Source organism: Prionailurus viverrinus, chromosome B1, assembly GCF_022837055.1.
Source record: "Prionailurus viverrinus isolate Anna chromosome B1, UM_Priviv_1.0, whole genome shotgun sequence".
Classification (NCBI taxonomy): domain Eukaryota; kingdom Metazoa; phylum Chordata; class Mammalia; order Carnivora; family Felidae; genus Prionailurus; species Prionailurus viverrinus.
The window spans coordinates 84,769,383-84,794,502 of record NC_062564.1 but is presented as its reverse complement, the minus strand read 5'-3'; positions in this window follow the sequence as shown (position 1 = coordinate 84,794,502).

The following is a 25,120-nucleotide window of genomic DNA, read 5'->3' as shown; positions in this document are numbered from 1 at the left end:
TTTGAGTGCTCCCGGTTTGCAAAGTGCTTTTTTGTTGTTGCACAGTAAACTTTTCCTAATTACTACCTCTGTAAGCTATTGTTATTTCTGAATTTTTGACATTTCTGTCTTTCAGGCAATGTAACCTTCCTATGAGGAAAGAATAGGGGTCTACCATGCAGATATCCTGACTATTGCTGAGCAGAAAATTCCAGATTGACTGGATAAAGGTCACACTCCTGTAATTAAGTCTTACTTTGCTGTAGTAGTGGCAAATGACACCATTTTGGGCCTTTCTTTCCTTCCTCTCTCTCCTCTCCCCTCCTCTCCTCTCGTCTCCTCTCCTCTCCTCTCCTCTCCTCTCCTCTCCTCCCTCTCCTCTCCTTTCCTCTTCTTTCTTTCTTTCTCTCTTTCTTTCAAACAGAAGAAAAATAACATGTGATATTAAAGATTCAATTAGAGCAAAAGTAAAAAAAAAAAAAAAAAAACCACACATAAGAACCAAACAAGTAAAATTAGTCTAATAAACATACGAAGAGAAGTTATATGAAACAAGAATAAAATAAAATAAGTTTTTAAAAATCTAGCTATATTAGTTATGAAATATCTGTTAGAATAGAGTCAAAGAGAAACAGACTTCAAAGAATTAAACAAAATAAAAGATGTCAGCCTGAAAGACCTTAGAAAGACAAAGAAAAGAAGAAAAAATACATACTTTGGCACACTAAAACGATGTGTTTGAATGACAAAGACAAAGAGAAATTTTTGAAAGTTTCCAGAAGCAAACAAAGATCACACATAAAGGAATAGAAATTGGGTTAATAATATTTTTTAGTAGAAAAATGGATGAGAGAAATAATGAAATACTGTCAAAAGTATTGATGAAAAGAGGCTAGAATGTTGTATAGGGCTAAGCTCTTGATAAGTCTGTAATATCTGTTAAACACTAAAACCATTTAATTTTATCCTGAAAGCAAACATGAGGTTTCCAGCTAAGATCCGCGTTATTTCTTAAAGCAATAACTGTGCCCATTCCCCTGTGCCTCAACCCAGAGGCCACGCAACTGAGAGTCCCGTATCACCCTGTACATTGGAGAGTGCAGAGGAGGAACCCTGAAATTAGGTATTTGGAAGTTTATTCAGATCATCTGCCACCTTCCTCTCCTAAGAGAGGGAGATAAACCATATCTCCCTGATGTAAATAAATCCTTCTTGGAAGAGAAGAGGGAAGACCCTGGCTTTTTACCTTTTAGACTGTAAATAAACCTTTCTAGGGGAAAAAAATAAGGCAATTATCTTAGTTTACAATCTTCAAAATGGTTTTGTTTTATCTCCCTTTGAAATGTAAACACATATCTCTAAGCAGGTAAAATCTTTCACCATCCATTCATCACCATTAAACTTTCAATGTTGGTATTTAAACCAAGGATTCTATTTTCTTCACTCAGAAAGCCCTAGTATGCAGAAACATGAAAATATTTACTTCTTGACAACTATTATTCAAATAGAAGGACATGATAAAAATATTCCCTTTCAATTCTTCAGAAATCTGGTACACTAAGCCCAGACTGAAAATAATTTTGGATACAGTACATAAATAAGAGAAAAGGCAAATCCAGGAGATACTGTAAAAGATATATGAAAAAAGAACCAAAACTTTGTTACAATTATGTTGTCTTTATTTTTTTTTTTTTTTTAAATTTTTTTTTTCAACGTTTATTTATTTTTGGGACAGAGAGAGACAGAGCATGAATGGGGGAGGGGCAGAGAGAGAGGGAGACACAGAATCAGAAACAGGCTCCAGGCTCTGAGCCATCAGCCCAGAGCCTGACGCGGGGCTCGAACTCCCGGACCGCGAGATCGTGACCTGGCTGAAGTCGGACGCTTAACCGACTGCGCCACCCAGGCGCCCCAATTATGTTGTCTTTAAAAATTATTAAATCCAAGAAAAAGAGAAAATAAGTTTATAATAACCAAGAAATGAAAAGCATGTCAACATGATAGAAGGTTCCAAGTGGTACATAAGCACAAAGCATGTAAAAGCTTGCTAAAATTCTTGACATCAAAAAAAAAGTACCAGAAAAAAACAGAAAAAAAAAAGAAAAATAAACTTGGAAACAGTAGAAAAAACTGAAATAAGAAATTAGGAAAACAAAAACATAATTAGGAAAAACTGAAATAAGAAATTAAGATAACAAAAACATAATTATAATAAATGTAAGTGGATTCAACAATATATTAATAGAATGAGTAAAAAAACCCAAAATAATAAATACAGGCACCTAGAGCATAAGAATATTCCAAGAATGAGACTTAAAATATGTAATAAGACACATAAGACAAATAGCAATCAAAATAAATAAATAACAAATCAAAAGAAATAGCAATCAAAAGAAAGTTTTAGCTTTTGATTAGCTTAGCTAATTTTGATTGTTTAGCTAAACTAATATCAGATAAAAGAGATGTTTATATATGAAGTATTACTAAAGATGGAGTATCATTATCCAATAATAAACGTTTCCATGAACTAAAAAGATATACCAACTTAAAACATGTATGCGACTTAAAAACGCTGCCATAGAATTAAGGGAGAAACTGGGGGCGCCTGGGTGGCTCAGTTGGTTAAGCGTCCGACTTCAGCTCAGGTCATGATCTCACAGTCCATGAGTTGGAGCCCCGCATCAGGCTCTGTGCTGACAGCTGGAAGCCTGGAGCCTGCTTCGGATTCTGGGTCTCCCTCTCTCTCTGCCCCTCCCCTGCTCATGCTCTGTCTCTCTGTGTCTCAAAAATAAATAAAAACATTAAAAAAAAAAAAAGGAGAAACTGATACATTCACCATCATGTGTTTCAACATATCTCTTTCAATGGATTGGTCAAGCACACAAAATAATCTGGAAGTATACAGATATAAACAACATAATTAACAAATTTGAACTAGTGCACCTATGTACAGTTTTGCAGCCAACAATTAAAGAATGTATATTTTTCTCATACACATACAGAAGGTTTATTACAATATTTTGTCATAAAGGAAACAAAGACACTAATTTCAAAGATACCATAGGTGTTATACAAACATGAGATCTAATGACAACACGATTAAATTAGAAATTATTTTTAAAAAGATAAAAATGTCCTATATATTGAAGTTTTTTAAAAAAAACTGCTAAATAGTTCATGATGTATAAATAAAACACTAAGGGAAATAAATAATTCCTAGAATTGTATGATAATAGAGGATAATGAAAAGCTTTTAAAACAAAACCTATGGGTTGCAGTCAAAGTGAGCCTTTGAGAGGGATTTATAATCTTAAATGTTTATATTAGAAAAGAAGAAATTTTTAAAATCAGTTGTGCCAATATTTATTTTTAGAATTTAGAAAATGAATTTTTCCAAAGAACATGGAAAAAAAAAGAAGAGTTGTGATGAATGAAAACAAAGGTGCAGTTTTAACTAGAATGTGATTATAAAGAAAATGTATCAAATAGAAGGAAACCTAATGACCTAAAAGATGAAAGGAGCTTTTCTCTCAACCTTTCGCTTACTCAGGGAAATTGATTCCATTTCACCCTTCCCTTCACCGTCAGCCTCTCTGCTTCCAGCATCTGCTGCCACACAGAACATGAATACCATTCTATGACAGAATAAAATCAAGGGAAGTCAAAGGCACCCATCCACAGAGCACCACAGACTTCTTGTGGGAATCACTCCTTGTGAGGGTTTAATTTGCCCATGCATTGCCTCATTTTTGCAGAGACAAAATAAATTAGGAGAAATCAAAAGTTATTAAATACAGGCACTCAAAAAAAATAGACACATTGGCCCTGAGCAGTCTAGCAAGGGAAGGTCATGAGGCATACCATCTTCCTTCAGCCTTTGCCAGCAATATACTCTCATCTCATCCTTGAGCAGGGTTCTTAAACTCTCCAAAGAGCAGACCTCTTTTTTTGTGAGAACAGAGGAAAGATTTTTAGCTCAGATTTCCATATCGTTAATTTGTGTTAAATCTAAAGCCTGGCAGACTTCCTTATTTTCTACCCAATTAATGCATTACACGGTTTAGTAGTTCTGACTTCACCCTGGCACCCTGATTACGGTAATGTGAACATTGGCTCATACTGCTGTTGGTAAGTGTCCTGTTCTGTGCTGGATCCAAACGTCAGAAAATGTCTCATATTGTTGGGGGGCGGGGAGAATGTCTATCTATCTATCTATCATCTATTTTATGTACATGTATGTGTATAAGTATATATACATAAAGAAAATGATGTACTCTGACCCAGAGAGAGTGATGACTGAGCACCAGGAGTTAATTGTTCTTTGCACACACTAAGGAAATCAGGGACGAAATAGTCTCCCCCCCTCCTTTTTTTTTTTTTTTTAATAGTCTGGGGTTGTTTAAGACGAAAGTGCCCCGGCTCAGTGGTTCCCAAACTTGCTCTTCACTAAGAGTCACCTAGGTGCTAGTTAAAAATACAGATTCCTAGGGGGCCTGGAGGGCTCGGTTGAGCTTCTGATTCTTGATTTCTGCTTAGGTCACGATCCCAGGGTTATGGGATTCAGCCTGGCATCAGGCATCAGGCTTTTTAACTTGTGCTGTCAGGGTGAATTTATGGTTGGACAAGTTTGGGAAACATTGTTCTACCTAGTTCTAAAAATTTTAATTTATGTGCATACAGTCTTTTGGGGGTCATTTTACTTGTTTTCTGTAAGACTTATCTAACTTCTTCAATTACCCCAACAAAGGAGGTGGTATCCATTAATCTGCATAATCTGCATAATCTGAAATATGGAGATAACATTAATAATAACACTACCTCCAAGAGATTTTTAAAGAATGCGATAAACTAATGCCTATAAAACACTTACCATAAGACTTAGAACACAGCAAGCCTGCAATAATGTTAGCTACAATCATTATTATTTCATATAACTATCTTTTGCTTACCTAATGTGAAAGATTATTTAGAAGAATGTTGTAATTATTCTTCCTGTACTAAGCCTCTAGACAATGTGGCTTTGCAACAATGCCTATGGGGACATGAAGCTTATTTTCCATACACTTGAATCCAAGATGCTCTTATCAATTCTTCTGACCAAAAGAATGTGACAGCAGAAGTGAAGTGCTGCTAGTTTGACCCTAGGCTTTGAGAGGCCCTGGGAACATCCAATCTATAAACAAGCCCACTCTAGCCAGTGGTAGGGGAGGGTGGGAAATCATGTGGACAAGCCCAGTCAACCAGGTGTCTCAGCCCTGGCCCCGGAGATGTAAGGAGCCAGTCAAAATCAGCAGGGTGCTAGCCAACCTATAACCAGTTGGAGGCAAATCAATGAGCCAAGTAAATTAGCTCAACTGAAAGCAACAGAAGAACCCAACTGCTCCAAAAACTTACGAGGAATGCTAAACCGGGATTCTTTAAGGTACTAAGTTTGGTGGTGATTTGTTACACAGGCATAGATTACTGATACATCTACTATCCACCAATTACTAGGGGATATATGAGAGATGCAAAGATAGATTTGTTCAAAAAATAATTTTGGAATGTCTACTATTTGCCATTCATTGTTCTAGGAACTTGAGACAGATCAGTAAACAAATTAGACAAGGATCTCTTCCCCAAGGAAAATAATAAGCAATAAAGGTTATAAATAAATACGTTGAATAGGATGTTAGAAGGTGACAAATGCTGGGGGGAGAAAAAAAAGATAGGAAAAAGTAGAACCAGTAGGAGGGAATCAGAAATGCAGAACATAGTGGGTAGAAATCAGACTGCAGTATTTAATGGGGTGGTCTGAAGAGGCCATTGTTGAGGAGAGAGTTGAACAAACACTTAAAGAAGATTTAAAAAACAAGAATGTTTCCAACAAGATAAATATCTCCATTTATCAAGGAGATAAAGTGAGGTTAAAAAGATAAAAAAAAAAAAGACCAGAAATTTTGATAAACAGATACTAGGGTCGTGTGGCTAAAGCAGGAGGAAACACAAGGTAGGACGTGCAAATTGGCCTTTAAGAAAGCATCAAGGAAAGCTTCCTGGAGGAGGTGACATGAGCTCAATGCTGAAGCAAGTATAGGAGTTAGCCAGGACAGTGAAGAGAGGCACCCAGGGTGTAGGAGGGAGAGATTAGATAAGAGAGTTACAAGCAAGACACAAGGACACATGCAAAAAAGCCAAGACAATGTTCACACTGAATGTAATCTGCTGGGGAATTGCAAGTATTACAAAGAACTGGAGCCTTCAGGGGTGGTGCAAAATGACACTGGAGAAGCAGATAGGCTCCTATCCTGAAAGACATGAATGTAAGGCTAAGGAGGTTGGATTTTACCTGGAAGGCAATGGGTGACCACTGAAAACTTGAAGCAAGAAATAAGTGGTTTTTATTGGATTGATTTGGAAACATCTTTCAGTTTTTAGCAAATGTACATATTAGGAAAATGTATTGGATAGGAATGAAGAAACAGTCTGGAAGGTATTTAGAAGCTACTTTTGATGGTGCAGCCAAGAAATGAGGACAGCGGTGAGAATGGATTCATGCAATATAAAAATGTGTCACGAGGTAGGGTGAATGGAAGTGGGACATAAAGCAATTCTGGAACTTTAAGTTTTAGACCACAGTGACATCATAGTTATTAGGAGATTGGGCAGTATTTTAACGGCAATGAAAGAAATAATAGCGTTCATTCATACATTCATTTCTTTTAATATTTAATGGATGCCTAGGGTATCCCCAGACAATATTAGACACTATGGATATAAAGAAGAGTGAAACAGGGTTATATCATCAAGGGCCATACAGTCTAATAACACTTACTCATCACCTAGAAAACAACTGACACTTGGTGAGTGGTTCTTGTATAAGACGTGAATTAAGTGCTTTGTCAGGAGTATCTGAATGAGTCCTCCCAATGATATTTTGAAGTAAGACTACTAACTCCATTGTACAAATGAGAAAATTTAGGCATTGAGATTGACTTGGTCTAAGTCACACATATAGTACGGGGCATATTTGGACCCTGAATCCAGGACATCTGTCACAACCCCACACTGCATTGTGGTGATCCAAACCTACAAACCAGTGAGTACAATAAAGGAAATAATCAATCAGTTTCCCTGTTTCCCTCACACTAACAGTGTGAAAGGCTTCAAGGTGGAGATTCTTGAATTGAGCCTTGAGAGATGAGCAGCCGAGGAGGAAAGAGGGTGGAAAAACTTAAGTTGTGCATCCTACAGAGAAGCAGCTGTGTGGATGGACATTATCTCTCCAGATCTACCCTTTACTCTCCTTACCTCCTCTGTGCACTAAAAGGCCGACCTCTGGGGATTGTGCCATCCCAGGGGGCTGACTGAATTTGACCAAGGAGACACTAGCTAGAGACTGGACTCTGGGAGTAGGGAGAAATCTGGGTAAATATTTTCTTGTTCCTGCTTTGTAAGGCCATGAGTTGACAATGGCTGCATTCATCTACCAAAGTCCATATCTACTCAGCGATCCTCTTCTCGGCTATATTACAACTGTGTATCTCTCAATTTCTAGAAACTGTGCTTTCTTCTTCCCGTGTTGCCAGGCCATGTATGCTCAATCATCCCTTGTGAGATTCCGTAACTCTGTTCCACCTTTGGAAATAGTGATCTCCAACCTCTCTCTCTCTCTCTCTCTCTCTCTCTCTCTGTCTCTCTTTTCTCTTTTATTTGCAGAACTAGCAGCCTAGTTGAGATGTAATTCACATACCACACAATTCACTCATTTCAAGTATAAAATTCAATAATTTTGCATACATTCACAGAGTCGTACAACCATCAATGCAATTTTAAAATACTTTCATCACTCTCCGAGAAAACCTTGTGCCGTTTGATAATCATCTCCCTGTTTCCTCCACACGCCTCCCTCCCACCAAGCAACCACTAATCTATTTTCTATGCGTATAGATTTGCTGAATGTGGACATTTCGTCTAAATGGAATCATATAATAAATGACACCACTGTGACTGAATTCTTTGACTTACCATAATGCTTTCGAGGTTCCTTCATGTTGTAGCATATGTCCATATGTACCATGTTTTTATTTCTTCATGTATCAGTTGATAGATACTTAGGTTGTTTCTACCTTCTGGTTATAATGAATAATGTTGTAAACACCTGTGTACAAGATTTTACATGGACCTGTGTTTTTCATTTCTCGGAGTGTATACCTAAGAGTGTTGTTGCTGGGTTGTATGAAAACTCTATGTTTAACCTTTTGTGCAACTGCCAGACTGTTTTACAAAGTGACTACATCGTTTTACATTCTCATCAGCAATATATGAAGGTTCCAATTTTCCACACACTTGCCAATGCTCATTATCTGTCTTTTTTGTTATAGTCATCTTAATGTGTGTGAAGCGATATTTCACTGAGGTTTTGATGTTGCATTTCCCTGATGGGTGATGATGTTGAGCATCTTTTCATGCACTTACTATTTGTCTTCCTTTTTTGGGGAAATATCTATTAATATACTTTGCCCATTTTTAAACTCCCAATCTCTTAAACACTTCGTTTGGGATTCCTGCTAGTATCCCAATTTACATGTATCAGAGGACCATCTAGATTTATAGAACATGCCATACCTCAAGGTACATAAATTTAGTGAAAGATTTAGGGCAAGCCACTAGTGTTAGCTGGACCAACAAAAAGAAGAAAATAATTTCCAAATTACTACACAGACCTTAGCAATTTCTCTTGAATTAAGGCTGTATCTTAACACGGTCTTTTAACTAACTGCCTTTTTTTTGAATTATTTAATGCCAAACCTTCCTAAAAACTCAAAACTAAGTACCTCACAGTCCAAGTCACAAAAAGTGGAATTTTAGGGCTTCAATATTGTCAGTACAAACTTTACCAGTAAGCTTTAAAAAGCCCTGACAGTCTGAATAAGAAAAGCTCTAGGTAAGATTGAAGATACGTTCTTCTTGTCCAAATAATTCAGATTTTGGTAAAAACCAGCAGCTCCAATAAAGTTAAGGTTTGAAGCCACACAGAACTAAGCTTGACTATCTACTCTATTACTTATTGGATACATGAGTTTGGACTAGTTGCTTGACCCATTTCAGCCTCAGTTTCCTCATCTGGAAAATTAGGATAATGGTATTAGTATATATAAAATAGTTGTGACATATAAATAAAATATTGAAAACAAGGCACTGGGAAGGACAATGTTAAACAATTATTTCCTTCCCTACTGTTCTTGCACTCTGTTTCATGGTAATCTGGTTCTGAAAATTATCTCTCTCCTCTGTAATGCTAAGTACGTGACACCAGAATTAATGCTAATGTTACAAAAGACACATACTATTTATGGGATGAGTCAATACATATAAGCCTGCTTTGTTTTTTTGATTTAAAAAAATTTTTAATGTTTATTTTTGAGAGAGAGAGAAAGAGACAGAGTGCAAGAGGGGGAGGGGCAGAGAGACAGAGAGACAGAGACAGAATCTGAAGCAGGCTCCATGCTCCGAGCTGTCAGCACGGAGTCCGATGTGGGGCTCAAACTCACAAACCATGAGATCATGAGATCATGACCTGAGCCAAAGTCAGACACCCAACCCACTGAGCCACCCAGGCACCCCTTCCTATGTTTTATCATAAAAAATTCTAAGATACATTTAAAAAGTCATTCCTTTTTTCTTTAATTATTGAAGTTTATTTATTTCTTTTTTGAGAGAGAGGGAGAGAGAGCCTTCATGAGTAGGGGAGAGACAGAGGTAGAGCAAGAGACAAAATCCCAAGCAGGCTCTGTGCTGCCAGTGCAGAGCTCCACATGGGGTTCCAACTCATGAACCCCTTGATCATGATGTGAGCAGAAAACAAGAGTTGGTTGCTTAACCCACTGAGCCACACAGGCGCCCCCAACTCCTGCTTTTATTTATTTATTTATTTTTAACAACAGTAAATAAGACAAAAGTGTTAAGCGTCATAGAGCTTACATTCTAGTTGTGAAGGTGGACAATCTATCCATCCATTTTTTTTTTTTCAATTTTTTTTTCAACATTTATTTATTTTTGGGACAGAGAGAGACAGAGCATGAACGGGGGAGGGGCAGAGAGAGAGGGAGACACAGAATCGGAAACAGGCTCCAGGCTCTGAGCCATCAGCCCAGAGCCCGACGCGGGGCTCGAACTCACGGACCGCGAGATCGTGACCTGGCTGAAGTCGGACGCTTAACCGACTGCGCCACCCAGGCGCCCCTATCCATCCATTTTTAACACTGTAGGCCTAAAGATAAATTTGTACTTGGGGGGGGGGGGGTCTTTCCATCAACCTATAAGTTTTAGAAATAGTCTTCTTGTTTATCAAGACATGGGTTAAATCATGAGGTTGGGAAAAGTAGTGTCATTATCTCCTATTTATAATTGTGAGCATGTTAATATTTTCTATTGACAAAATGCCAAGTGAAACAGAGCAGTTCTCTTTTTGATACATTCCCTGAGCTGATGAATTATAAATATGAAGTGAAGGGCATATCTTATGGTACTAATGTCATATGTTAAGGAGGCAAGAAAAAAGTTCTGACCTTTTAGGAACACAATGAATTCGTAGAAAACCAGTCCTCCAGGCATCTACCCTGAAAAGTGCACTCTTATCTACAAACCACAGAGATGAGCTATACTCCCAACTCAAATAATAGCCATGTAGAAATTGTAGAACTATTCCTGGACTATAAAGGAGCCCAATTGTGGGAAGAGCTATAAAGGAAGCCATACAGGTATTTAGATTAGACCCTGCAAGTAGATATATATATATATATATTTTTTTTTTTTTTTTCCCCAGAGTGCAAATGGAACATCAAACAAACATATTTTAAGTATACAGGATGTTGGCAGTTGTGGAATCTGGTTCTGGATGTTTTTATCCTTAAATTATATATAATCACTTTATTAAAGTGAGTCAGCTTGAACTCAATAGAATACTTTATTCTTTCTTGCCTGTTCCTACTAAATTCACTCTCTGGAATATTCTTTCCCGGCCCTAGATTAAAACTCATGCAAATTCCATAGCTTATCCAGTCACTCTCAGATGATAAAAATCTCTCTCTCTCTCTCTCTCTCTCTCCCTCTTTTAGGTACTAAGAAGTCTATTCAGGGTAACTATCACATCCATCAGTCTTTGTTCAAATGTTATTTTCCTTGACCGTCTTATCGACAATTTCAAATCTTGCTTCCACCCCAGCACTCCATATTCGCCCCTGTGCTTTCTTTCTTCTGCCTTCTAATAAATAATTTACCAATTTTATTTATTTTCTATCTTCCTTCCCTGGTAAGTTCCTTGAGGGTAAGACCTTTTTTTCTTTGTGTGTGTGTGGGGGGGGAGGGGTGTATTTACCAGTTTATTCCTTGAAATTAAAACAGTGGTGAGCACTTTGTAGGAATTTGCTCAGTAAATATGGGTTGAAAGGAAGAGTGAATCAGAAATTCAAATTCTCAGCCAGTTTAAAGCTTTACTCGTCTCCCAGCGTGGGCTAATCTCAAGTGGGACACTGATGGAGCAGGAAGGCTTGGGCGACTCCTCACTCATCAGAAGCTACTTGTGGCTACAAGAGGCAGGATACAACATAAGAGAGAAAATTGCTCATGGTTGTAATTTGGCATCAGGGACAATTTACTAATAATCCTGACAGGTGCACAATTTGCTGATACTCTTGTTTGGGTGGAGTGTTTTGTTAGGGGACTCAACACTTCTCACTGCTGAGAGTCTCTCGCCTCCTTGACATTGGTGATGCCTCTACCGAGAGGCTGCTTGTGTCCTTACTTATCTTCTGTGTCCAAATGTCTTATTTGCTGTGTGTGCTGTGTCTTCTGAGCTTTTTATAACAAGTAAAATGAGTAACATAAAGTTTATAAAGGCAGAACCAAACCCTTTACTTTCTTCTCCAACTCCACCAGGTAATCAATGCTAATAACCTTTCTTCATAACGTTCTGTGTGTGTGTGTGTGTGTGTGTGTGTGTGTGTATATATATATACACAAGCAAACTTGCAAATATGGGATGTCTTTTTGTATATGTTTATTTTTATTTGATTAACACCATGCTCTTCTCATTACATTGATAAATTGTACATATCATGGCTCTGATATTTTTTTTCTGTGTCCTCATTCAGATACAATCAGCATACTGAATGTGATTCATGATATAATCAAACAAACTTTGCTTTTTGTCTCTTGTCTCCCACTCTTCTTCATCATTTATTTAAGGTGCTTAATCTTTGCTTGCCCCAGGATGAAAACTAAGGTCACTGTAAATATGAATTGCAGAATCAATTACATAAATATAGTGTTCATTCCTAGATATTAGTCAGATACTCAGACTTGATTTAATGTTAAAATCTTCTTTCCTTTTCCTGTTTAGTTCCACCTTATTAGTCTACTTCAGTGTGAGTTTGAATCCATTTGAAATTACTGAATATCATGTGAGAAGGAGGTTCAATGTCACTTCCTTTCATATTGATAACAACTTGTGCAAACAGCATTTATTAAACAAACCTTACCCTTCCTACTCAAATGAAGTAATGCTTTTCTCTACTTGTGCATATGAAAATTTCAAATATATGAGATGATTTACAGGTTTTTCTGCTCTTTTCCTTTGACCTGTTTCTCTATTCCCACCAATATTATATCAATGTGATTAAGGTGACTCTATCATGTGGTCAAATACCAGGTTACATAAGACTTCTCTCTATACTATTTTTCTTTGTCATACTTTTCTTGGTTTATCTCTGGCATTTAGATTTTCTCATTAAATAATTGGATCCAGTTTACAACCCCCCCTTTTATTGGCACTGTAATTGAAATTGCATTACGTTTACATATTAATTTAGGGCAGTTTGGTATTTTTATGACATCAAATTCCTATTTTAGAAGATGGAATGCTTTTGCAATATATCAGATCTTATTTATCTTCATCGGTAATATTTTATAGTTTTATATTTATAGGTCTGACTTGTTTCTTATTAAATTAATTCCTAGGTATCATATTTCCTTGGAGCATTATCTTATCTTAATTCCTCCTTTTGTTCTGTGATTATGCCTCATTTTTCTTTTCTAATCTTGTATATTTTCCATTTTTTTCTTAATTAGGCTCATGAGAGGTGAATATGATTTTTAAATCTTTTTCAAAGAACCTGATTTGCATTTATTTATTCTTTTTACCTCTGCTGTTTTATTAACTTCAGATTTCATTTTATTAATGTCCTCTTCCTCCATTCTTTTGCTTTATTGTGCTGAATCTTACCTAATTAAAATATTTGAAGTAAATATCCAGACAGATGTTTATCATTCTATTTATTTGCCTTGACCCTTTGGCACCATTCTTATATTTGAGAAGTCTCTGAATTTTCGAGACACTTCAAATTTGAGTTAGAAGTCATAAGTTATTTACCCAGCCTCTCTTGCTGTAAAGGTGCAGGTGGCGATGCTGCAGATGACACAGACATTACTTATTAGAATTACCTAGGGGCGCCTGGGTGGCTCAGTCTGTTAAGCATCTGACTTCAGCTCAGGTCATGATCTCACAGCTTGTGAGTTCAAGTCCCATGCCAGGTTCTGTGCTGAAAACTTGGAGCCTGGAGACTGCTTTGGATTCTGTGTCTCCCTCTCTGTGCCCCTCCCCCACTCATTCTCTGTCTCTCCTTTAAAAATAAATAAAACATTAAAAAAGAAACAATTACCTAAATGAGAGTTCATTTAGGTATGAGAACACATGAGAGCACATAGTGATGTTACATGCAGACATATGGTCTTCTTCCTAGTGAGGGTGGTCTGGCTGGATGTTTTAAGACTTAAGGATCCTTTTGATGATGTGGTACAACGCAATGACACTCTGAGAGATGAAATGCAGAGCTCTTTGTTACAGCTCCAGATGGGAGAAGACTGCCAAGCAGGGTCATACACAGGGTTGTACTTGGAAACAGGTGACACAGCAAGCTGGAACTGTAGGAGCAGGCTTATACAGCAAGAAGGGTGAATTTAGCTAGGTTTCCTGGGTGTCTGAGCATTGGATAATTTGAATAATCACACAGTCTCCGGGACAGAGATGCTATTCACAGTTGTTTGGTATCTGGCCCAGGAGCGACTTGAGGGGTGTGTGTGTGTGTGTGTGTGTGTGTGCGCTTAGTTGCCTGATAAGGGAAGTGGTTGAAGTAGGGGCTTACCAAACTACCCACAAAGGGGAATTGAGAGTTTTTACCCACAACTTCAATACTAGGTCACAATAGTGCTTGTGGAATGTTATATCACCAGAGAAATAAGCTTTCTAACACAGCAGTGATATAAATGCAAGTGGAAGACACCAGGTTCAAACTTGAGTGCTTCTGCCCCTTGGTAGAGTGAGCAGAGCTGTGGCTAGAGAAGCCCAGTGGTATGCTTTTATTTTATTTTTTTAAGTTTATTTACTTATTTTTAGAGAGAGGAAGCATGAGTGAGGGAGGAGAAGAGAGAGAGGGAGAGAGAGAGAGAATCCCAAGCAGGCTCTACACTGTCAGCACAGATCCAGATGTAGGGCTCGAACTCACAAACCGTGAGATCATGACCTGAGCCGAAACCAAGAATCCAATGCTTAACTGAACCATCCAGGCACGGACCCCTATCCCCCACCCCCGCCCCCCACGGCCCTGCACCAATGGTATGATTTAGAGTTAGATTCTGAGTCCTCTGACTCTCTGGTCCTCCTACAGATTCTCAGAGACATCCTGTATTAGGTTCTCCATATATATAAAGAAGTTTATAATAAAGAGTTGTCTCATGTGATTATGGAGGCTGGAAAGTTCCATGATCTGCAGGTTTGAGACAATAAGTGAGAGACTTACAGGAGAGCCAATGGTGTAGCTCTAGTCCAAAAGCCAGAGGGCTTGAGACCCAGGAAAAGCCAATATTTCAGTTAGAGTCCAAATGCAGGAAAAAAACCACTGTTCCATGCAAAGGCAGTCAGGCAGAAAAGATTCTCTCTTACTTGGGGGAGGGTCGGCCTTTTGTCCCATTCAAGCCCTTGGATGAAGCTCACTCACATGGGGGAGGGCAATTTGCTTCGTCTACTGATATGAACATTAATCTCATCTAAAAATACCCTCATCAAAACACCCCAAATAAAGGTTGACCAGATATCTGGGCACCCCATGGCCCAGGCAAGTCGACACATAAAATTTGCCATCACAGAGTCTTTTATGTGTTTATTTTCTATTTACTAGTGTAGGTTCTGTGCATTCTTCTGATTTCCACTAAAACTTTTGACTGATATGAATATTAGTTTATTTTAATATTTAATCTTTCATTTTTAATAAGTATTTAAGTTGAATGCTACGTGTTTTTCTCTTAGAAGAGCCTTTGATGTCTAATAGATTTTTGTGTAAATTTCTCCTTTTTATTATTTTCTACTTTGTCCTTTTAACTGTAAATTCTTATTTGATTCAATGTCTATCTCAAAGTTAGTTTTATAATTTTTATGTAATGAAAGTTCCTCCTAAACTTTGTATCTAGTTAGGATTGGAGAATTGGTCTGCAAGATTTATACTTTTTTAATTCAAGATATTTTTGTGTGTGTCTAAGTTGGTAAACAGGAGTTTTACAGGTACAATGAACACACAGAAAATACTTTTTAGTCAAGTTATCTAAAGTTCTGTATATAACCAGAAATTTGAGAGTTGAGTATTATTACTTATTTACACAATTTGTTGTATTTTTATTTATTTATTTTTATTTTACTTCATTTTAGGTTTATTTGTTTTGAGAGAGAATGCATACATGTGAGCAAAGGTGGGGAAAAGAGAGAGGGAAGGGCAGAGACAGAGAATTCCAAGCAGGCTCTATGCTGTCAGCAGAGCCTGATACAAGGCTCAGACTCACCAACCATCACGATCATGACCTGAGCTGAAATCAAGAATCAGATGCTTAACCGACTGAGCCACCCAGGTGTCCCTTATTGTATTTTTATTGAAATGTATTATTTTTAATAAGTTCTTTTTGCTTTTTAAGTAGTTTTTTTTTTATATATGTGCAGGGCTCATTCAGATTCATGATTTTTTTCATAAATTTTGCTTTTTGTAATTACAAAATATCCATCTTTATTCTGGTAAGTGAATTTAACCTTAAACTCCTTGTATATTAATATAACCATTCTTAGTGTTTTTTTTTTTTTTGTGGTTGCAACTACATTTGAATAATATCTCCTTAACTGTCTCTTTAATTTCAACCCAGATTTAATACTTTGTTCTTTAACAGCATAATATTTTCTGGACATGTAAATATTGTAGTCTGCCCTTTAAAGGGAAGTATTTAAGTGTTTTAATGAATTTATTTGATTTTATTCTATACTTTCCCCTTTGTATGCATTATTTATTTTCCTTTATTATGTTTCTGTTCCCTTGTTTTCAATGGTTTCATCTATTTACTCATTTTTTTGTCTTGTCATTTTTTTTCTTGTCATTTATGTGACAGTTATACCGAACTTTCCCATCCTATCAAAGTTTGTGCCTCTGCTAATATTCATACAAACTTCTCTAGTGTTACATAAAAAGAAGGAACTAATAGTTCCATATGGGATAATTAAATTTCCCATTCTCTTTCCCGCTCTATCTCCTCCCTCTTCTTCTTTTTCTGCTCAATATCCCCCGGTTTCAAAGTTCTGCTGAGCTAGCTTTCTACTTTGAGTTCAGACTTTTTAAAACTCTCTTGCAGTGTCTCACATCTATTTTAAGAATTTGTTCAAACCATTTATATTTTGCATTTTCACTTTGGTGACTTAATATATATATATATATATATATATATATATATATATATATATATTTGCAGTTTTGCAAAAGCAAAGGCTAGAGAAGTCAGTAAAGAATTAGATCAAAAGCATGTGATTCCTGTAGACTTTGCAGAAACTGTATAGATCAGAACATGAAGCTAGCACAAGCCCTCCAAGTGAACAGGCACAACAGGTGAACCACCGTAGCTGTCTCTAAGCTCTTCACTTCTTGCAAATGTCAATCCTGCTTCTCCAGGGGAAATGGATGGAGCTTCTGATAGACCCTCACCATGGGATATAAAGGCAGGAGCATGGGATTTATAGTCACATAAGTATGGACTCAAATTATTCCTTTGCCACTTCTCAGCAGGTGATATCAGGCAGTCACTAGCCTCTGGAAATTCAGTTTCCTTTCTGTGAAAAAGAAATAATAATAACCATCTCACAGGATTCTATGAAAACATATAAGGCCACAGACCTCTGATGTGGATATTATCATGCACTCAAGTAACGTTTGGGTCTCTGTCTTTCCCTTGGACAGAACTGGGTGCTGATATTTGCCTTAAGAAGGTAAAACTAATTTGAAATTCAAACCTCACATCCCTCCTGCTGAGAAAAGAAACAATTGGAAAAATAACACCTCTCCCCTCCAGTCAAGCATGTCTGTTTCCATGTTTGTGTTCACTTTCTGTCTTTGTCTAGATGTACACGTAAGGATAGAAGTACCCTGAACTGGAAGATTTGTGTCTGGCAAATATATTCTCTGGACCTTGATAGGCAGATAATTTTTTTTTGGCTTACTTCTTCCTAGTAAGAGATGTTTATAAATCACTAGAGTTTTAGGTTTGAACCCAAGACCTAGTCAACTACAAAGTAAAACAAAACCTCAAATAACTGAAGAACAAAATTAAAGTTTCATTAATTCTGTATCTCAGAGTGTCTCTAGGCAATGCTAACCTCTTTACAAAATGATTTATTGCCTCACATGTCAGTTTGGAAAATATACAAGTTTTCAGCTGAAAGTGACTTTTATAGGGCAACAGGCCCCGGCACTGCCTCCCGGCCTAGAGGTTTCCAACATTGTTACTACCTAAGTCTCTGGACTTTTTTCCTCCCTTCTTTGACCTCAGGTGTTGCATTTATTTTTTTTTTTTTACTGGACATAATATTAAGTAAGAGCTTGTTTCTTACATGTAACTCATCAAGAAGACTTAGTTTAACTTCACCTAATCAGTTAGTGACAGAAACACTTTCTTTTTTCTCCATCAAAAGAAAAGAAACACTACATTTTGGTTAACCCCAATGGCAACTACATTATAGATAAATGCAAAAGCCTTGGATTTTTTTTAAAGCTTTGCATCACACAGCCTTGTATAAGAATCACTTCCTCCAGTTGTTAGCTGTGTGACCTTGTCCTAAGTATGTAATTTACATAACCTCATATAAGGATGCAGGGGTCCTTAAACTGTGGTCCCTGGACAAGTATTATCTGCATCACCTAACACTTATTGGAAATGCAAATCTTCAGACCCCAAGCTGACCAAAGAAGTTTTAAGAAGTCATCCAGATGATTGTGATGCCACTGAAAGTTTGAGAACCAACGGGTTACAAGACAAACCATTATATTTCTCTTTTTTTAATGTTTATATTTTATTTTTGAGAGAGAGAGAGAGAGAGAGAGAGAGAGAGAGAGAGGGAGACAGAGATGGTGTGTGCAGGGAGGGGCAGAGAGAGAGAGGGAGACAGAATCCCAAACGGGATCTGCACTGTCAGCACAGAGCCCAACTTGGGCTTGATCCCATGATTCTGGAATCATGACCTGAGCCAAAATCGAGAGTTGGATGTTTAACCAACTGAGCCACCCAGGCACCCCCAAACCATTATATTTCTAAGGTTTATCTAAGAATAAACGAAAAGTGCATACAAAGCAGCAAACGTATTGCATGGCACATAGCATGTACTCCAACATGTTAGCTAGTAGCATTGTTATTGAAAATCATATGGAGAATTTACCTGCCTCCTTTCACACATCCCAGACTGGGGATCGCTTATTTCAGCCAATGAGGTGGACAGTATTAGCCATTATTTCACAAATTACTTTGTTAAGTTCAGTCATACAGGTTCCGGAAACCCAGGATCCTTGTGAGGAAAATGACAGCCTTCTATAGGAATTCCAGTCACTACTAGAGCTGTATTCCCAAATTCTGGAATTAAAGTTCCCTGGTCTCTCTGCCTAGAAAGTCACCGTTTTGGGAAATCAGTTAGAATTCTCTTTGTCAAAAGAATAATTGATTCTTATCTCTTGGGAAATTTTTGTTCTTCTGAAAATGTACAGAATAATTAAAAGGCACTTTTTTGGTACATTTTTGGAAGAGAGTAAAGGTAGGGTGGCTCTGTCTCTTAGTGAAGGGCTGTGGAAGCATTGGCCTGTGAGCAGGAAATAACTCTCTGTCACTGTGCCGCTGGTAATTTTTCCTCCACACCTGTTTTAGGGGGTTGGGGCTTTAACCAGTCCTTTCCAAACTCCTGAACCTGATGGTGGTACCAGAGTCAGTGCTTTGAACACTTCACTTCCTGGCTTGCCTTATGCTTGCATTTAGCTCCATCTGGGTGTTGTTTAATATTAAATGTTTTTGCGGATGCAGACCCCACCACCCATTCCAATACTGGATTTTGCCAACAGAAAATTAGACTACTATATTTCATTTATTTTTCCATTTATGCTTTTAATTTTTGTAGTCCTTCGACTGGCTTTTTCTCCCGAAGAAAGTATAGAGGAAAGGGGATGCCTGGGTGGTTCAGTCAGTTAAGCATCCAACTGTTGGTTTCACCTCAGGCCGTGATCTCATGGTTTCCTGAGGTCGGGCCCCACATCAGGCTCCACACTGGTAACATGGAACCTGCTTGATATTTTCTCTCTCTCTCTCTCTCTCTCTCTCCCTCTGCCCCTTCCCCACTTGCACTGTCTCTGTCTCTCAAAATAAATAAACTTTAAAAAATATTTAAAAATGAAGAAAGTATAGAGAAAAGGAAATAAATGGACAAATTGTTTTATTCATGAAGGTTTTTCAAGTCCTAATAAGAAAATAGTAGTTTTGTTCTACCAGTCCTTCTTCCAATAACCCCCCTCCCCAATTAAATCAGGGCATTTTCTCTATTCTCTCTCTCTGAGCAATCCTGACGTGGCTTTAAATATTTTACAATAAGGAAGAATTCTATCCTTTATACATTTCAGGCATTACTTCAATCTACAGAAGAATAAGAATGAGACTTATTTCTCACAAACCTGGGTGAGCAGGCAGCGCATATGTAATATAAGGGAAAAAAAGAAAAGCATGGGTGGGGGGTATCAGAAGCTTGCTTTATTTATAATTCAGACACTGGCCATCTTTTCTTGTGAAAGAAAACACAGGGAAGAAAGGTAATGTCATTACTAATGAGCCTGTTACTCACAAAGAGCACCCTACAGGGACCGCCCTGTGGGCCTGGCAGGATGAGAGTGATTTCTCAACTTTCTTACTGGTTCTGAAAAGCAACCACTTGAGTTATTCCTACATAAAAATCTTCTAGGATTAAAATAGGCAGGTCCATTCAGAATCCTGCCCTCATTTTCCCTGGCTGTAACTAGCTTTTATTTCACCTCAAACCTGAGACTGATAAACCTGTTCATTCACCCACTGCCTGAGGCATCACCGATAGCTTCAGGGTTAAAAGCCTGGTTGAGTTCAATTCTGATAATATCAAATTGTTTCTTGTGGAAACTAAAGGCTTCTGGGCTCCACTGCCTGTCAGGAAAGCTCAGTCTCTCCTGTGTTCCCTGAGCCAAGTGCATCTGAGAAGATTCTAGATAAAAGACAAAAGGCCCAAGCCCAACTGTGCCTAGACTCTCCTGAAGGAAAGGAGAGGCTGAGCCATGCTGGGCTGAATTGTTTCCTTTCCAGTATAATTGAGAAATGCCTTCATATATATGTGTAATATATATGTATACACACACACACACACACACACACATAGTGTTTCAAGAAGCCCTGTAGACATGGATGTCTATCTCATAGGAACAAGGCTAAGAATTTAGTGAGACCATCAGTTTAGAACTCAGTATCTCTCAAAGGTGATGTTTTCCTAACTTTCACCATCATTTCCTTTATTCAGACTCCCATTACCAGTGTGTGATTGGCTTAGTGAAAGGATCTTTTAACAGATCTCTAGGACTCTCCTAATGGTTCTCAAAATCAAGTGTGATCAAAATGTCATTTGTAGAGCAGATTCCTGGATCTTGTTAAGAAATTACATTCTTGGGGTGCCTGCATGGCTCAGTCAATTGAGCATCTGACTCTTGATTTCAATTCAGGTCACGATCCCAGTGTTCTAGGATTGAGCCCCTTGTTGGGCTCCGTTCTCAGTGTGGAGCCTGCTTAAGATTCTCTCCCTCTCTCCCTTTGCCCCTCTACCCTGCTCATGCTCCCTCTCTCTCTCCAAAAAAAAAAAAAAAAAAAAAAATTGCATTCTTAACAAATACTGAAGAAATGGGGATATAAGATCCCAACCTATTTTGATAAACATTACTGACTCTATCTCCCTCTCCATCCATTCTTCCTCTGGTGCCAGAGCACTCATTCTATGGTGCAACCTTGACCCTGTCAGCCTCCACCAAAAATGTAGTTGATAACATCCTGACACCTTTGAGAATAAAGCCCAGGCCCTTAACTAGTAATAGTACCTGTCTGTATAGAGGTATGCATGCTCACCAGATCGTTTCCCAGAAAGTATTTAAAGTATATTACAAAGGTATATATGATACAACAAAATAAAGAAATGACAGATGTAGAAATCTTTGCAAAGACAAATATAAGTGGGGAAAATAAGATGAATTCAAGAGTAAGAGTAGTGAGGCCCTGTGTGATAGCTATGAGTGGGCCGCAACTTTCATTCAAAATAGTCTAGCAGAAAATGCAGAGACGTACATGATTGGCTAAATAAGTCACAGTTTCCAGGAGGGAGAAATAGATCTAGTTAATGAGAAGAACTATGGCTTGTCCTCATATTGAGACCAGAGAGAATTTGTTCTCATGGGGGCTGAGAAAGTGGACACCTGGCAACATATCCTCATAATAAATATAGCAATACGTTTTCTAGGGCTGTTTCTTATGTTCTTACATGTTGATCGGTGGTATAATGCCTGACATGAAGCATGGCTCTATAGATGCCTTGAAGGGATGAGGTGTTCGTACCTCTATTTTAATCAAAGGATAAATTTTAAAGTGTCTGGAATAGAGCTCAACAAAATTTACTGGGAGCGGTGTATGAGTTAAGCAAATCCAATATTAAATTCTAATCTAAGAGCTGTAAATATTATCTCTCTCTACTGGGCTTTGGGTAAGTATTAGGCAGCAATAAATCCCAGGTTGTACTCAGAAAAATGCCCGGGGTGCAATGCTTATATATGTGTTGTCGAAGTGTTTGTAAACATACTTTAACAATCCTGAGGCTGGGATGGGATTCCCATCTTTTTGTGAAAACTGAGTTGTCTAACAACAAGAAAACATGCTAGAAAAGCCCTCCCTGAGGTGGACCAAGACAGTGGGAATAATGATACTTTAAGAAGCAGTGTTTGGTCTTCCCCAGCACAGAGACCTAAGAAACGACCAATTCCATAATTAATCTGGAACATTTGTAAAGTAGAACAAGGTAACTCTCTGTGGAGAGTATGGTTATTCTATTGTATGGTGACAAGATGGAGCTGAAGAAAAATGATGTAATTTAGCGAGGAAGTGGCAAAACTGGGATTCAAACCCAGACCTAGTTTCCTGCTGAGTCCATCGTTTTAATCTCCACATTATACAAACATTTTCCTCCCAAAACCATTCCTTCTAACCCTGATTCCCATGGTATTAAGGTAGACCATGAATGGGAGGAATCCATACTGAACTGATTCATCTAGTCCATGACCAACTTTTGTCTGTAGAACCAAAGGCTAGAGAACTTCAGCGCCGTGCATGAGGATTTCATGGCTTAGCTAGTATTCCCTCACCAATCCCACCAGCCTACTGTAGTTTCAAGCATATCAAACCACTTGAGCCGTGCTCTTTCTCCACCGTACCTCTGCATGCCGTTTATTCTACCCACAATTCTTTCTTCATCTCCTTGTGGCTGGCAGGCCCCTTACCCTTCGAGCTTCCATTCAAATATATCATCTACTTTATTGCATATGGGATAATACCCTTTATATGAAAGTAAGCTGCCGGTGTTTGAATAGGCTGTCTTTCATGTATACTGTAGAGGGCTCAAGGTAGCAGTAGTATATTACTTGAATGATTAAAATCTTGAAATATCTCAGATGAACCACCCAAGTGATGTTGGTTAGGCAGGGAGTTGCTATACATGCAGTGGTTTTGAAGCTTAGGTATCTTAAAAAAGATCTGATGCCCCAATAGCATCTTAGAAAATTATATCAGAACTACATGGACCCAGGCATTAGTATTATTTTTTAACTCCTCGGGTGATTCTGAGGTATACCAAACGTTCCACCCTACTGCAATTATTGAAAGTGGGCTAAATGCAAAAACCTGGCCTTGGGGAAAATCATATGGTGGTGGCCAGCTTCAGCAGGATGATAGAATGACCCTGATCTCATTCCTCAAGAGGTTGAAATGTCTCCTATAGCCCATATGTAGGTAATGACAGGAGGTACGTTTTCAAACCCTCTAAACGGTAAGCTTTATTTTAGGGAGCGGATCTGGTTTAGGATGCCAAGAAGGAAAGCATGGAAGCAGAGTCAGACTTGCCTAAGGGCAAGGGAGCCCTGTCCCCTTGTGGTGGGAGCAGGGAGGAGTTTCTTGCAGAGAGCCATCTACAAGAGAAAGCATAGCAGAGGTAGTTTGCTTTGAATAAAGATCACACATCCTCCTTAATCGCCACCTTTGCTTTTTTACGCAGTAAGTGTAAATTATTGTCAGTTTCATCATTTGTAATCAGAGCCTGAAACAGATGCTGAAGGTTTAGTTTAAAATGATATGTGTCTCTTGTAACAACTTGCAATATGCTCTCCAAGGACTATTTACCTTCCACATTCCATAAACTCAGTACACGGGAGTTTATTCTTAAGAGCATTTGAGGTAAATTAAGCACAATGAGTGCAACTTTAAGATAACGTTTAGTGGAGTTATTATAGGGCTCTCTATGTCTGCTTTGAGTGGGCATTTGCCTTAATGACTTTGTTTAACAAGCTTTCATTTCCTTACTTATGTGATTTAAAGTGCTCTTGTAAATATTTGTTTTTAGGAGTTTTACTACCAAAATGTGCCAATCACAACTTGGCTTTCTTTCTTTGTATCTTCTCTTTGTTTCTCTTTTATGAAATTAGTATCTGGGGATATTTATATAGTTTCAATACCAAGGATAACGGTAAAATTCTTAAGTTTCTTTGTGCATGTTAAGCACTTTTTGGTCTGAAACTAGGAACTAGGGATTAGAACCAGGAATCCATAATAAAAATTTCCTCCACACGCACAAATGCTTACTTCATGCAAGAGACCATTGGAGGTGTCCAGAGTAGAAGGGAGGAGAAAATGATGGTTAAGTGAGTATGCTCAATGGATAAATGGAGATACCCACTTCATGATCTAAATGAGCCAGAGAAAACACATATTTTAAAAATAAAGCACTGTGGGTACCTTTGGGGAAAGGGGACCAAAACCAAAATCAGGATAGGGGATGAAACAGAGCATTTGAAATGCTTTGGCTTTTTACAAGGATAGTGTGTAAAGTTATTACTTGTGTAGCTAAAAATAGGCTTTATAACAAAGAGAAAACTAGAAAAAGAAAGAAAAGGAAAAAAGACAACAGAGAACTTAAAATCCATCTGTAAAAGATTAAATTTTAGGCTTCAATAATAAATAACAATAAGAACATGAGAACCAAGGGGATCTCAAGAATTAATCAACAAGAGGCAGAATTCAACAAAGTAAATTAAAAGGAATTAAAAAAATGTGTTTAATTTCAAAAAGAATTTTATGTTTTAAAAGTTAAAAATAACTTTACCTCCAAAATTAAAATACTAGATACTACTGTAATTTTGATTCTAACACCAGTTGTTAAATTCTTTATTTAATTGTTTATTTACTTATTGATGGAATTTTCATTATTTTCTCAAGCTGTACATATACTTTTCATACCCTGGGTCATACAAGGTATATACACTTCTGTTCTCCTTGTCTTTTGAAAAAATTGACCAGATTCTCAAAAAAAAGAGAATCCTTTACTATTTTATATTGAAATTATTCTTTTATATTGAAATTATTCTTTTACTGTGGTTTTATCAAATTTATCTCACCATTAGGAAAATAAGTCCTCCGTTTTATTTAATAAAGCCTCATTTACTGG